At 35.1% G+C, this 14,714-nt stretch overlaps 1 long non-coding RNA gene across 4 annotated transcripts in view; it reads right to left on the reverse strand.

The window, feature by feature from the left end:
• Positions 1 to 2,765: 2,765 nt before the first annotated feature.
• The window catches only part of LOC141942717 (uncharacterized), a 44,989-nt gene continuing 33,040 nt past the window's right edge, over positions 2,766 to 14,714 (reverse strand). For 2 of the 4 annotated variants that reach the window (XR_012628721.1, XR_012628718.1), the window contains 4 exons: positions 14,345 to 14,398; positions 10,947 to 11,150; positions 5,544 to 5,657; positions 2,766 to 3,660 (listed from right to left, as the gene is read on the reverse strand). This is a non-coding gene — a long non-coding RNA (uncharacterized LOC141942717). Of the gene's footprint in view, positions 3,661 to 4,319; positions 4,442 to 5,543; positions 5,658 to 10,946; positions 11,151 to 14,344; positions 14,399 to 14,714 lie in introns of all 4 variants that reach the window. The other 2 variants (XR_012628719.1, XR_012628720.1) reach the window with 2 other exon arrangements.

The raw sequence follows: 14,714 nt of genomic DNA on the forward strand, positions 1-14,714 counted from the left end.
AAGGATTCTACATTTACAAGTCATCATCAAATAGCAGGGGAGGAATCTGAAGAAAGTTACTGGTTTCAGAAGTCCTTGGATGAGGCCACGTATTTTTATTTAACTACTTAACAGGACACAAGAGATAGTTTCCATTAGATTATAGAGTCAGAACACTTGGTCTTCAATTGCATCTCCCATTCTGAGAGATTAAAATTACTTTGCTTCTATGGGAAACTGCTCAGCTATAGCTGCAAGGTTATGTTCTTTCTAAGAGCACAAGAAACCTCAACATGGGCATTTCTATAAATGGATGTGTACACTGGATATGTCATGTCTGTGAAAAAGGAAAATTAAAATTGAAGCTGATACTAAACTTTCATACTAACACTTCCACTGAACAATCAGATTTCAGGATGAAATGCAAGTGAAATAATTTTCTCTTAATTTTCTTATCAAGTTTAAAGTTCAACAAACTGCATCCACTGTTTAGAAATGCTAAAATTATAACTGGTAATTCTGGATCATTTATTAATGGCAGTCACTTTTCTAAAAATAATGTTATCCGGACTCTAACAAAACAGGAACTTTTTAATTATAGACTCAAAGTACACATCAGTTGGCTGGGATACAAGAAAGCATACGAAACAACTGTTTAATTTTTGAAACATTTTCCTAATTGCAGAGAGAATTAAAGAGACAAAGGAATCAAGTTTCACAGACAAAATTTTCCTGCACTAACATCAATAGACATTTCTCTTTTAGCAAGTCATCAACCAAAAGAAGCTGGTTCTGCTCTGAACCATCTGCTTTATTGTATTTAAAATTACATATAATGATTATATGTATTTGAACATTTAACATTTCTAGCTACCTTGAGAGAAAAATGCAATTTCTTAGCCCAACTTTTAATTTATATTTTGGCTCATGCACTCACAAGGGAGAGAACGGCTGCTCTGTAGCAGTTTTTGAGGCCCCCAATCATAAAGTTAGTCAAGATTTTGGAGAATTACATAGAAGAGCTTCAGGATTGCTTCAGCCTACACTGCCAGTAGTTACCAACTGAACATACAAGTAGCCACAAATGAGACCATTTTGTCCCCTTTGTCAGGGAAATGACTCAGAGCCTGTGCCCAATTCGATCAGATAAACTAAAGTTATAGTAGCCATTATTAGGGACTTAGTGTAGTTAAGAATGTGACTTTTAAATATTTATTTCTACAGATAAATCATTACTTTGAAGTCTAGCCAAGTCCAAAGCTATGTCTGAAAACAATATCAGGCATTATATACGAGTCTTTCTCGTCTTTATTTTCTTTATTTCCATTTTAGTTTGTTTCCTTCTCATCCTGTCCACTCTAAATATCACCAAAAGTACTTGAATAAAGGACATTTTCAAAAGAAATCCATCCAAGTGCATTGCCAGCAATAACGCAAGTCAAGTAGTTGCTAGCTATTTTATTTCTGACTTTTAATTCCAGCAATCCTAGAAGTACACCAAATCAAAACACTTTTTTCTTTTTTTATTTGAAATATCTCTGTGAACATTTTTGTTTCTAATTTTTACTTTGAGTAATGTAGTTAAATCAATGTTTAGTTAGGTGTCCTAATATTACTTTGTATCTGAGCAAAAGTATTCTTACTTTGAATTCTATTATGAGTTTGATGAAGTGCTACTGCAGATTAATAAATTTACTGTGAATAAAGGAAGTGCAGCACAGCACGGGGGTTCACTGCATGGATGTATTGATAGTCGGTAACTTATTTAATTACTGGTTTAACAAACTTTGTTGGTGAGTCAAAAGAAGCCAGAAGGTACTTTGGGCACTAATAAAAGCCTTCTAAGAAGACCTGCACATTATGGCTAGTTATTTGTTGAGATTGTGAAGAAGATTTGGTGCAGGAGTTGATGTAGTCAGGGAACTGTTCTTTGAAAAACCTTCTCATCAACTCAGGGTAGGGATGCTCCATGAAATACTGCCAACTTTTTGCATAAGGGGAAATTTCTATCCATGCATGCATGCTACATATTATTCCCACATTTTTCACTTTTTTATGATTACATTTAAATATTCTGTTAAATATTTCCTTGTCTTTATATGATTAGAGTATATTTCCAAGGGAGGAATTTCTTTCTGCTGCAAGGAAATTCCAGAGTACAGTTAGTTTTGCTGGGATGGTGAGGCACAAAGCAGTTTATTTATTGATTAGGAGCCAATAAGGGGTTTTGATAAGGCTTTTTGTCTGTTTCTGTGTGGCAAAAGAGCTACATATATGAGGTTTTCTCATAAAATATTTATTGGTAGAGTGTTCTGGACATTATATTTATTATAAAATGGTAATATAATACAGTAGTGGAACTATAATATTGTTTCACAGAAGAGAAAATAATTACTAAAGAAAATATATCCATTGCCCATTTTAGAGTGCTTAAGCACTGTTTTTTGGAAAAACGTTATGATCTTTACCCTGATATGTTGCACAGTACAAATGAGTAAAGGAGTTATAAAACTTCTCTGGATTAGCAGCTAAGGGGATCCCCTAATGATGTGTTGATGGCACAGATGTCACTACAACATTCACTTTTTGTCGCAATGAAATAGAAGTGAAAACTTGATGGCAGAGGCATACCACAGTGCCACTTCACTCTAGCTGACCTCTAACATGTGTAATGACACTTTGGATACACTTAGAGACTGCCATAATTTATTACAATGGTACCAAAATGAGGCTAACAGAAGATTGGAACAAAAGTTTTGCCCCTAGTTGAATAAATTCAAAATGTGTTGTAGCTGTTTCTGAATTTATTTTAAGATTTTACAATGCATAGTGAAACTGAATTAAAATTCTAAGGACTTCTCAGAACTTTTTCCAAAATAACATTATTTAAACATTTTGCTTCAAACATCATGTTTAAAGTATCCAGTGTACATAAGAAAGAATTAGGATAATGATGAACACATAATCTAAATGCAGGAACAGAGAGGAAGTTAACTAACACAGATTAATTTAGAGGATTAATGGGTTGTTTCCTCACTATATTTTTGTAATCTTCTAATGTGTCACAACACTCAACTATCTCAGGGAGAGTACTATTTTCTGTCTCATCTGAGAGAAGTAAAGAGTCACTTGAAAATGTTGCTTATAAAACTATATTTCTCTTTCAGGGATCTTGTCAGTGCTTTTACAAATCGTTGATCTCCTACTGCATATTTTCACATTTGATACACAATTATTATTTACAAGCAGTATGAATTCATTAGCTTTATGAAACTGATAGTTATTATGCATGAGTTGCTTCCTGTCCCCCAGGACTGAAATGAAAGTGAGATACTGCATCTCTAAAGGCTTCCCTAAAAAGAACATTCATAAGTAAATAGTATAACTAAGCATTTGTTAGATTGACACTAATGTATACTGAAACACGTCTTACTTAATTTGAAGAAAAGATGATCTGGCTCCTTAATTTCCAGTATCAGTCTAGAAGACCTACATGTAGTGATGAGCTTGCTCAGAATGATTTTTTTTTGTCTGTGACTGCAGACTTGTTGACACCAGAAGTCCTTCTCATATTGCTCTTATGGTTACTAACATATTTCTTTGTATCGAAGCAACATGTTTCTCAGAGTTGTATCAACTTTGAAAGTTTCTGACTGGAAAGTTTCTGAAGTTGGATGTTTTCTGAGGAGAGGAATAGAGAGAGATCTAAATAAGAAACCTGTCTGTTTCCAAACAGAATAAATATTTTGACATGAATCTTTCATGAAAATAATTCATTATTTCCACCATTGAGCAAAAATAAATATAAGCCATCACAAAAATTTTACAGCTACCTTTTCCAATGAATGGCCTTGCGACAACTGATCAGGTAGTTAAAAACAAAACCTTGTAGAATGGTTTTCAATAAAGTCACAGCTGGTACTCTCATTACAGGTACCAGGAAATAGTTTCATGTAACATGACTTAGTTTATATCTTAAAAACCAGTATGCTTTCATTCCAACTAAGACACTACAGTCTGGGGAAACTTATATTACTTGCATGAATCAAGTCTGGCTTCTAACTTTCAAAGCTTCTTTTACATATTTTTCCATTTTCCTTAGCTTATGTTCAGCTATTGCAGCACAGGAATATATTTGCTAAGGTAATATGAATCTTGAAAGCCAGGACTAGTACCTCCCATAGAAGGTTTAAGAGAAAAAGCCATTTAACTGTGTTTTTCGAAGCTGCACAAATGACTTAAGAAAGTAGGGGAAACTGAGTGTTTCTGACTGCTCAGTTAAGTTAGCAATTTTAATTAGGTGTACTAACATATTTCGTTTATGAGGAATGTCTTCTGACCTCATAACTAAACAGTGTGAACAAGATAAGCAGGAATATTTGTCTAGCAGACCTTGAGAGCATCCACCATCTCCCTGTCACATTCAAGAAAGTACCAGCCATATCTCCCAGCCTACATCCTCCTGTGACAGAAAGGAAACAAATGCAAGGGTTTGATGAGATATAGGGCATACCCCAGGTAGGTTCGCAGTCCTGATAAGCAGTGAATGTGGATTTGTAGGTCATCCACAGATGTCTTGAACTCTACATAAAGCCTTTCCCTACTTTCATCTTCTTTCTAATGTCTTTGCCTTACTCTAACACTCAGCATCATAAATATTAATTACTTACCATCATGGACACTCACTAACTCATTAATGATCACAGTATAATCACACTCAACAATTCAACAGAAGAGAACAAGCAAAACAAATTCAACATACAAATAAACAAGCATTTTCAAAAAACAGAAAAAGAAAAAAAAGTCACAAGCACAAAAAAATCCTAAATAAAAAGACCAGTTCAAAAGCAAGTAAGACATCCAGATAAACTGGGTATTGATAAATCAGTTTCACAGATTGACAGCTGAATGGGTTGACAACTGACCCTTATTATATAAAACAATGTTCTAGAACTAGTATTGCTAATCTTATTTCTAACGCTTCAAGCAGTATTAAAACTTATGCTTACACTGGTGACATACGCAGTCTCACAGGCACAAGGGCATGCTACCTGACCCATTCCTACAACGCTCATCACCTTCCTGGCCACCAGCCACACCATGTAGCAATGACAGGGAAGTTGTACTCCTGCACACTGCCTGCTGGGTGGCTGGGAGAGGGTACACATGCTCACGAAGCTAGAGAACTGATCTGACCTCAGGAGACACTCTTACAGATGTAGACAAAGGTCCATACAGAGAGCTTCTTTGCCTCAGGCTCACCACTATAGTAAGCTCTTCTCTCCTCCCATCAGCAGTCAGTGCTGCCATCAGGCATCCTCCAGGATCTTAAAAAGATCTGCAGCCAAGCATCTGCCATGGACTGTGATTCTGGTCTAGGTAACTCATGAGTTCACTCAGTCAAGTAACTCCTCATTCATCTCACCATGACCTTATACAGCCATCCTCAGTGCTTAGCAAACCATACCCCTCTGCTATTAGTTTCAATCAACCACCACTAAGATCAGCAGTTAATTTCCTCTTTGGTTACACCAAAACCTTACAGTTTCTTTCAGTTCTATTACCATCATTTTAAAGCTGTGGGTTACACATTTGTCTCTGGCAGACTTCAGGCATCAAGAGATAGGTAAGCAGCCTCTCCCACACAAATATCTTGAGTACTGTGGACAGTCCTGCACCTGAAGAAAACATCATGGAGTTAGAAAGGTACAGAGAAGGAGTAATTACCTTACAGAGAGAGGTGAAAAGGCTGGAATTCTTCCATCTGGAGAGAAGGATGATGGGGTATGCTTGAGGGTCTGTAAAATCACAAGAGTGAATGCAGAACTATTTATTCAACAACTCCACAACAGAACCAGCCAGCACTCAATGAATTTATTAGATCAGTTTAAAACAGTTAAAAGAAAAGATGTCTGTACACAGCAGCAAGTGACCTCCCGAAATTTGTTGCCTCAGAAGCCTCTTGGAGGCAGCAGATTCAAAAAGGAATTAGAAAAAATTAAAGACAACAGGTCCATAAACAGGTACTAAAGTGAATAAGCAAAAAAGCACCTTCTAATATCCTTAATCTAATAACTGTGGATTTCTAATTTCTTCAATATGAAGAACTCATTAATTCTTACAAGTTCTTACCATTCTTATTCTCTTCCTATAAGTTTTTATAAGGTTTTCAACACCTGGTTGCATAAAGCCCTGGGTAACCTGGTCACCCCTCATAGCTGAGACTGCTTTGAGTAGGAGGCTGTATGAGATAGGAGCTTGGATGAGGATGGCTCATGAGGTCCCTTCCAGTCTGAAATATCCTATGAATTTATGACTGCAATAAATTTAAGAATTCAGGAAAAATAAAATTGATAGCCTTCTGGTGCCAGTAATCTTTTCAACAGAAAGGCCTTATCACAGGAAAAAGTACAGCTATATTGAAAGACAGAAAGTTAAAATTCTGCTACAATGTTTAGCACATATTAAAGTTAATGGGGCATATTTTGAAACAGCTTAAAGTCCATTCATCCCCACTGTTATAGTTAAAAAGAATAGAGCATCAGTCATAACTTGGTGAGATTTCAGGTGTCTACCTGGAGAGCAAATCTTAGCCCACAGAACTGTTCCCTTTCATTTGGAAGGAAAACAGTTGAGCTTGCTTGCTTGACAATAACTTCATTAATAAAGCTCCAAAGTGAGAAACTTGCTTGTGCACTGATCTAAGGGTAATGTAAATGGAGAAACCAGGCCATTCATGAAATAAAACTCTTTCACATCTTGTGTAAGCAGGATTCATAAAGGTCCATCACTCTTGTTTTCCAGTGAAGGGATGAGATAATTCTGCTGTGTCCCATATTTGCTTTTTTCCCTCCCTGCTCATCTTGATGTTAAAAAGTTAAAACAGCACGTTTTACTTTTTTAGTTTTTTCATGAATAGTGCCAAGTAAAACACAAAATTCCTATAAATTATTTCACCTTTGGCCAATCAATGATTCTCATTATAATTATTATGGAAAATTATATGGTGATCATTAAGTTAAACCTTCATTACAATATAGCTGTAACCAATATTGCAATGGTCATAAATAAATCCTTTCAATTCAGTTACAAATTTTAATGATAAATCTGTGGGGAAGATAGACAATATAATTCTGGCTCTCTTAGACTTAACAACTAATCAAAAGAGATAATTCTCAGAAAAAATGTATCTTAAGTAGACTACTAAATTTATGTTTTAAAATGTATTGGATAACTTACTTCCAGGCATAGAGCTGATTTCACATATTCAGTCACAAAAAACCCTGACATAACAGCCTAAATATCACTGAAAGTAAAGAATCTGCTTTCTTTCCATTTTACTGTCACTTTACATTTGAAATGTACAACTTGTGAAAAAACTACAGACAAGTCACGTAACAAAATATGAGCCAGCATATGTCAGTAGCATGCTTTATTTTTTCAAATTAAATAAATCATGCTATTTAACTTCCTATATTATTCACAATAATAATGACTAGAGTTTACTGACAGATATGAAACTCTTGACTCATGTATAACAGCAACCTTTTAAAAAGTTCCAAGTATAGACATTGTAGAGTTAGGAGTTAGCATTGCCAGTTGTTCCTCTGCTTACAACCCCTGCACCAGAGGAAGCAAAAGCCCGTGGAAAAATTACAAATGTATATTCATCATTAGTAACAACTTACCCTCCCAGCAAATTTAATTCATGTTCCAGAGACCACCACGTACGAGTACTTTACAAGGAACAGTGATATTCAAAATCACAGCTATAATATACACGATTGTACGACTGACCTAGTTTAATGATCTTTCACCATAATACTGTAGACTTGGCAGTGTTGGCAGACAAGCACAGGGAAAGGTACACATACCTGCAGGGATAGCCAAAAAATGGCCTCTTCCATTCTCTAAATTTCAGATAAATCAACTATGTTTCTGCTTCTTATTCTAGATTTTGTTTGCTTGGTGGCTTCCTGAGCTCGTAGTAGGAACTCGTAAAATCTGAAATTGGTTCTAGAAAAATCCAAAGCTGCTTTCCCTTCTTTCCAAACCCATTCAGGCATCCTCACACATGGATTTGATTGCTGCTATTGCCCCATTCAGTTTGGAAAATGGCATCCCACACCTACCTTGCAGTAAAATGACAGAAAGTGACATGCATATTATCAGCTTAAATGGTTTTGCTGAACTTCGTAGTTACAGCATCTGTCAATAGGCATATTGCTGACAAGGACTTGTAGTACAATTCAATATGTCTCATGAGGAATGAAGGGGAAAATATTTGATTTTCCCCTTCTCTGCTGGAGTATTTAAGAAAAGCCAGACTTCATCCTAATGCTATGCAGCAGCCCACAGTTTACTCCACAGCTACAAGAAACTTCATATTATTCAGCTAAGTTTGAGTATGAGTCAGGGTCAAAGCAATACTGGATGACAGTGAGAAAACTTATGGATTCTCTCAAATCCAAAATATAATATCTCAAATTGTCTCATATTTTGAATACCAGCATCTATCCTTGCCATGTCAATAGTTCAGCCTAAAAGACTTGTGTCTGAAACATTCATATTAACCATTTTATTTTCCCTGGGAGTGAGTCACAAGCTAGTGGAGAAAACTGGTGTCTTTCCATTGATTTTAATGGAGCCATGACAGCTGGCACACACCTAAAAGTTTCATGACTTATCTCAGATTCCACAGTCAATATGCCTTAATTCACGAACAAAGTAAAAGCTTGTGGGAAGAGGCCATGCCTCTCTACTGCACTGTCTCATTACCAACACTTATGGAAGATTTGGTTTTAGAATTCATGACCTGCTATTACTTCAGAAAGAAATAAAGCTAAAACAGCAATGCAAAAAAAAAAAAAAAATAAAGCTGGTTTTATTACCTGGATTGTGTGTGTATTGCGTATTCAGCATCTTGGCTTCTCAGTCCAAAAGTATAGAAATAAACAGATGGCAAATAAAATTCTTAAAGCATCTTTAAAACACTATTGTTACATCCAGAAAAGATATATTTCCCAAGGTCACCTACGTCATAAAACGTTAAAGAGGAGTGAAGAAATAACTTGGAAGAACCTCTAACTAATCTCTCAAAGTACAGCAGCCCAAATTTTACAATGCATTTTTAGATAATCTCCAAATTTGTAGGATCAATTTGAACTAAATATTTTGACTGGACTGTAATTTCTGTTGTTTAATGAGGTAGAGAAATCTAGACTATATGTGTTTATTTTTTCTATGTCTTTTTTTCCCAGTTATGGCTATTCTTGAAGAATTCATTATTACGTAAAGGTTTTATATTTGAGTCAGATCTTAGGTCCATATCTAAGAGTGATTAAATTCCACAGCACTGAAACATTTAGCTTTACTTGCTTGCTTCCTTTAACAAAATCTATACCTATGACTTAGTTTCCTAAATTCAAGAAGTACAGGGACAAAAAGAAGTCTCAAAACCACAAAAATCAGGGTACAGCTGGAAGCCAACCCCATATAATGTTTCTAAAGTGGACAAGACAAAAAAATATTCTGTAGCTTAGAATGTGGGCTACAAGGAAAGATACATTTCAGGCCATATTCTGACTACCTGAAGTAAAATCCATGGAGTCAGTCGTCTTGTCTAAGGCCACATCCTCCAATACAACAAATATCCAGGATGCAGTTGTACTTGCATTCAGTCCAACTCTTCTCTTTCCCTATATCATGTCTCCATGCCTTCCACTTTGCCCTCTTCCCCTTCCACACAGACTTAGGAACTCACGCTTCAAAGTTGTAGTCCTTTAAGGTCACTTCCACCAAGTTAATCAGATACAGAACTGGTATACAATCAAATATACATCTGATACACAGATAATACAGAATTCTTCAGTGTCCCATCACACAAGTTGTAAAACACCCCTCAAGGCACAAAACGTGCCTCAACATCCAATCACAGAATAGGGCCTTTAATATAAAAGGACAAAAGCCTATAAAATGAAACATGCTAGAGAAGGAAGTCTGCAGTAATTAAGGATACTGCCTACATCTTGAGATTCTGCAATAGAATGGAACTTTTTGGTGAAAATACCCAGAGGATCCCTGAAACAAGACTGTATAAAGCACTCCAGAGTAAATCAGCCTGGCATAAGGGAAAATTCCTTCTTTTCCCTAATTCTGGCCATAGGTTTAATGTGGGCAGCAAATCAAAGACTGCCACACCAATCAGATACAGGCAAGTAAAGAGTTTCCCAGCATGCCTGGAATAACAGGCTTTCCGTGGCATCTGTCCTTGTCAACCCCTAAGGTAGCTCTATTCTTTCAAAGGAAAGCAGCACAAGCTCTTACCCCAGCTACTACCCCAGCACTTCTCCCCAAAACAAATCACATATCAAAGGAGAGGATATTCTTTCTATCTGGGTCAGAAACCTTTAAAGACAGCAGTAATTGAATGCAACACTGGTATGAGGCAAGAAAAAAAGAGTGATCATATCTCATTTCAATTTCTGTTTGGTGTTCATATACAGGATCTGGAGCAAGTTACACTGTGCCATCCAAACTAATTGACAATGAAGAAAGATAAAAGGAGGCACTAAAAACTATTGATTGTTCAATGTGTCGTTACAGTCAAGAAATGATCATATATCCATCTAAAATGCCATCTACTCCAGAATAATATGTGCAGCATTGACCACTGTGTTTCAAAAAAACGTGTTAAAGAACTGGCAGAGGTTCAGAAAAAGGAGTTCAAATCTCAGAGAAAGATTCAAAGAAATGATCAAAGGGAGGGGAAAATGCTCAGAAAAGTTGGAATTCTTTTACTTAAAAAGGTGATGGAAAAGGTTACTCTTTCTTATCATGTATACCCATCACAATAAAGACATATGCACTGACAGTTTGGAAATGGTTGGGAGCTTCTGATCTCCATTTCTTGCAGTAATTGAACAGGAAATAATTCAATTAAAGGGTGGCAAATTAATCATAAACACCTTTTCTTCTACACAGCAGAATAGAAGTCACTGTTCCTGGAAGCTGCTGAGATCAAAATCTGAGATCCAAAAGAACATATGTATCTGATGAACATCCTGAATTCTTACAAGTATCAATAACCTTTATTTTGGAATATGTATAAAACTTCAGGACTAAGGGTAAAAACTTTGAAACTTTGTATCCAGCAGAATTCAGTTTAAGACCTAGAGGAACAGAAAGAAAGAAAAAAAAAAAAGTAAATTATTTTAGATTAACCAAGCCAGAAATTCTCACCTTTTTTTTTTTTTTCTTTTTTTTTTTTTTTTTAATGTAGCTACAGATCCAGTAAACAATATCTTACAATATCTTTCCTAAGGTCAGAATGAAAATACTGGATGAGACAGACCTCTGTCTAGTCCATTATGGAAATTCCTAAAACAACGGAGATTAAAATTATCTAGAAAATAAGTGTCATTAAATTTTTCAACAGAAATAGATCAATAGCAACAATGGTACCTTTCAAGTAATCCTACTGCTTAAATACCCAGGTAAACTGAATGTTATGTGACAAGTTTAATTTTTTTATTAAGCAATACTTTTTATCTAATTTTATTTTTCCACTTTCAGGTATGATTTTTTTTTTTTTGCATTACAGTTTAACTATGTGTCATATACTCTACCTTTGCCTTAGCTCTATTTTGATGCAAACTTTATCCTGAAAGACAGCTTGCTGCATGATTAGGTAAATTATAATTCATGGTGCATACTTTATTGCACATACTCATCTATACATTGCAGATATTAGGCATTTCATTGTTTTAATGGCAGTATAGCTATTGAATAAAAAACAACGAGATGTCATTTAGTAGGTAAAGGAAACATTTATGGTCCCACTTCCAAAAGTTATATCCCAATAAATATGAAGAATAGGAGAATAAAGTGTCATGAATTCTACAGTCATTTGCTGATATTACGGTATGCCTGTGATAAACAAGGTTAACCAGACTGTTAAAAACACTATTTTCATACTCTTCAAAATCATGTGCTTTTGTACAATGATTCATTTTAATTAAATGTAAATTTAAAGTCTTCTTTTTCCATTTGCTAGTACATTACTAGAACATTTTTCATATGTCCATTATAACATTTTATTTCCCTTGTCATTAAAACATTAATTCTTCATCAATATATCTCTGTTTCCTCAACAAATTTATTTTGTTTAGATTTGTGTATTTTACTTATATGTATCCAAATTGGTTTTACTATTAAGAAAAGACATAAATAAGCTCAAATGCACCAAATTTCCCAACATTTTGCAAAACTACTTTTATTTTTCTTCAGTCACTTCAAAACATATAACAGCATCATTCCCTTTGGATAACTAGAAAGTTCTAAGCCTGCCTGCAAAGAATTGTATAGTCAAATTGACTTTGGCATGCAAAAACATCCCAGACACTATGTATTGTATTGTGGTCACCATGGACCCCAATTAGAGATTATTATTCCTGAATTACGGTTCATTTCTTAAATGTCAGATGAAAATATCAGCAGTTGGTGAGATGTTTATATATCCTGAAACATCTTATAAAAGGAAGCTTTTGATTTTTAAAAAAAATAAGAATGGCTGAAAGATTATTGTCACAAAACTTTATTCTTTATAGATTTTATTTGAAAGTAACTAAAGTGAAACAATCTCCCTGTGCAGCTCAGTTGGCATACAGTCACAGAATCATCAATGTTGGAAAAGACCTTGAAGATCATCTAGTCCAAACATTAACCTAACACTGACAGTTCTCAACCTCACCATATCCCTAAGCGCTATGTCACAATCTTTCTTAAATTAACATTTAAGCAGGTACAGCTTTGACTTTATATCATGCTGCATTTCTGAATGCTTGGTAATGTGGCATCAATGCTTTTTTTTCCTTAATGCAATATTATCAAACTTTAATTTTAAAAACACAAATACAGAACACCTACTGGCCTCTTTTAATTTTATTTTTTAAGGAAGCAGAGCAATCTCCCAGACTTGATATGTCATTAGAGAGAGAGGTGTTTTCTCACTTTTCCCCCCTGTTAATTTATTTTAAAAAATACCAATAACATTTACAAAATGTTATTGTATTGTTAACACATCATTATATGTTAATTTTTACAATTAAAAATTGAAAGGGTTTAATTTTGAAAACTTTATGCATGACCTCTGCTACTCTTTAGAAAATTAAAACTGGGAAATCGTATTCAGATATATTTCTTTAGTAATATTTTTAAGTTTTTCTATACATGCAGTAACAATTCTGCATAGTATTCACTGAATTTGTCCAGAATGCCATCATGCATAATCTCTGGATAAGCATGTGAGTTTCAAAGTGATCTTGAGAATTAGTCCGGTCACACTCACAGATGAGAGTTACAGAGTAGTGAAAGGATGAGAGTGTCTGCTCTCTCACAGTAGCTGTAATTGAGTCCAGACTGGACTAGTGAAAAAAACCTTGATCTCACTCTAATCAATGACAGAATTTTCACTGTAGTGATGAGACTACAGAGTGTTCATTGATGTAACATACACATTACACAGAGTAGAATAATATGCAATTTCCATAAATTGGGTTTGCTCTGTTTTATTCATATTACATTGAAAATTATTTCAAAGGTATCTTTCTAAAGATCACTACCTCTCTTTCCTAAAGCATTTTTTAGCAGCCCACTTTTCTTCCCCTTTATGTTCTTTTATTTGTTAAATAGTATTTCTGTCTCTGAGTGGCAGTCTCCATTGGCAGACCTTCCTGAGACTTTATTTTCACCCATATTAGCACTCAAATGCACTATGCAAGGTATAACCTGAATATAGGCAGTTTCTGCAACTGTAAAAGAAGTATGCCCAGCAGAAGTATGACTAACTTGGAAATTAATCACACCTACTTCTGTTGTACTTCCAATCTAAAACTTCCATTCTCCTTCAGATTATAACTCAGCAATTCAGGTACACAGGCATTAACATGGCTCAGGATTTTAGAGTCAGAATACTCAGCATGGTGGTGTTTTAAACTAAACCCTTTTACTTGTCACTTGAGCCAGATTAGGAACATACAGACTTGTCTGTTATTACACTGCAGGTAACACAAGAGGGGACAAGGTTTTCTTTGCTGTTGGGCTCTGCCAGTCTGCCTGCTGGCTCCACACCAAAGCACCTCTGCACCACATTCAAAGAGAACAATATCCCTCTGAGGAAGCTGGGCAAGGGCTTCTCAACATCTGCAGAGAGAAAGAACCATTTCTGCCACCACAGAAGTCTCAACGGGCTTTTGAATTTCACAAACGCATCTTCTGATTGCTCCTGCTACAAATACAGAGAAGAGCTATAGATCTGATGGAGAAATTGATACTATGGGAGAAAAGAACTAGGTTTTTAGCCTACCAAAAATCCAAAGGTTTGATACGATTGCCCTCTGCAGACATATCAAGAGGCAACCTATCAAAAAGAGAGAAATGTTATTTCATATCAAGGGTAATGTGGCACAAGAAAAAATGAGTATAAATTGGGCATGAAGAATTGAAATTATTCTAGAAATTCAAATCAAGTTCTTTGTTATGGGTCGCTGTTCTGAAATACTGGGAAGACCAAACATCAAATCTGTTTTTAATGTGGACTTTAATAAATTGATTAATGGCATTACATGATACAATTTCTTGTAATATTAAAAACCAGAAAAAAATAAAAAAGAAAGGAAAAAAAAGAATTCATGCTTAGCTAAGCAGGATATAAATAAGAACGTCTGATATTTCAT

The sequence above is a fragment of the Strix uralensis genome, chromosome 4 (genome assembly GCF_047716275.1).
Source record: "Strix uralensis isolate ZFMK-TIS-50842 chromosome 4, bStrUra1, whole genome shotgun sequence".
NCBI classification, from domain to species: domain Eukaryota; kingdom Metazoa; phylum Chordata; class Aves; order Strigiformes; family Strigidae; genus Strix; species Strix uralensis.